The following is a 2,013-nucleotide window of genomic DNA, read 5'->3' as shown; positions in this document are numbered from 1 at the left end:
TCAATGTTGTGCTCAAGAAGTATGTGAACCCCAACAACTCACTGATTGAATTCACAACTCAATACACCGCAATCCAGGAGAAAGTAATGGTGGCTGTGGCGAAAGAGCAAGTGGACACAATTTACAAAGAGGCAGACATGTATTCGTTGAACCCAATCGAGTTACAGATGCGAGGGATATACACACAATATCTGTTCTCCAAGTTCCAGGTAGAGATGAAGCTAAAGACTGCTTATGGATGCAACACTTTGCAAGATGGAACCTTCAAGATGTGGTCGCTCCGAGGCATACTACCAAAGTATGGGGATAGGGACTACCATGTGCAGGCGAACAAGGATGAAGGGGTATACTCATGCACTTGCTGCAAGTTTGATCGCGATGGGCTATTGTGCACACACATACTACGAGTAATGGAACAGATTGGAGTCTACGAGATACCGAGGAAGTATATCCTGGATAGGTGGACATGGGATCCAGAAAAGGATCTTGTTCGGCCTGATTACCAACAGCCAACAGTTAAGAAGGGTATGACAGAAGAAGGAAAAAATATCATGAGATATACATCTATTCTGAATGATTTCAAGGAAGAAGCAAAAGACGCTTGCACTACTGATGAAGGGATGGCGTTGGTATGGAAACATGTTAGTGCTTTCAGAGACGACATGGATGCACTAAAAAAGAGGCAGCTAAAGAAAGCAAGAAAGGAAAAAGATGAGGGAAAAGAAGCACAAATGTTTTCTTCACCACCAGGGACTAGTGCCACTGAAGGTGTCCCAGTAGCGCATCAAGGAAGCATTCCTGTCACGCATGTGTCTGGCAATATTTTCCAGTTCCAGGGCTCACATGCCGAGGGATCGCAATCATCAAACACAAGAGTGATACTAGACCCACCAAAGTCTACTACGAAAGGGCGTCCGAGAGAGAAAAGATTCCAGCACCCATTTGACATTGTAAAGCCAAAAAAGGAGAGGAAGTGTAGAGTCTGCGGGTCGATAGATCATGATAAACGCAAATGTACCTCACCCATCCCGCACTGAGAAATGCAAGTTAGATGGGCATTGAAAAATTCAAGTTAGAGATTTTACTTATGAATTTTACCCATTTTATTGTGTAAAACAGTGTCGAGACACCATGTAATGAAAAGTTATCAGCACTAAAACATGTAAGTTATCGTCCAAAATGTAATGGGGATTTCAGAAAAAGAGAATGAGATTAGTTATCGTTCTTTGTTTGTGAGCAAAATGTTATGACGCAATGAAAAATAAAGTTATCAGCACCTGTTATAGTATGTTATCAGCATTGACTATCATAATTATCAGCAAAAATGTATAAAAAAGATAGTAATCAGCCCAGTAAAAATGTATGAAACTATCATCATTCTTAATCATAAAACTTATATTGGTGCAAATTTCTCACATCAATTACTCCTTATTGAACAAGTGATAGCGCCATCGCGTGCATTTGTTAAGAGGATGGTCCAGCCACATGCTTGTCAATATCTTCCTCAGCACCGGGATCTGCTCCTTAGTTATTGTCGGGATATTTTTACCATCCCAGAACTCCAAGATCTTGTACGCGAAGAAACCGCAATCAGTGTTGTAAGGAAAAAAATAAAAAATGTGTTAAAAAGCAAAATAAGATAAGCAAAAAGGTGAATGAACTTTTAAAATGCTACACTACTAAGTTACCGGGTATTTAGATGGAAAAAAATGATGGAGTACTAGCCAAAAAAACTAACCCATTGTCCTGTTTGAACACATCGATGTACACCAGATCATAGTCTTGGATCTGCTTACTCGAGTCCTTGTACGCAATCAACCAGGCTTTTATAATCTCATTCATAAGCTTCGTCGCATGTGTGATGAGCGAAGGGCTATCTTGTGGACGAAGAGAATCAAGAACTTTAAATCGTTTTGCCTTGAGATTAAGGCACAAGACATACCAATGCCCGTCCTTTGGTAGACGTCCCAACTTTTGCAGTGTTGGAAACAATAGCTGTTAAAAAAATGTGAA

The sequence above is a fragment of the Triticum aestivum genome, chromosome 6A (assembly GCF_018294505.1).
Source record: "Triticum aestivum cultivar Chinese Spring chromosome 6A, IWGSC CS RefSeq v2.1, whole genome shotgun sequence".
NCBI lineage: Eukaryota > Viridiplantae > Streptophyta > Magnoliopsida > Poales > Poaceae > Triticum > Triticum aestivum.
Note: the sequence above shows the minus strand (reverse complement) of the source record.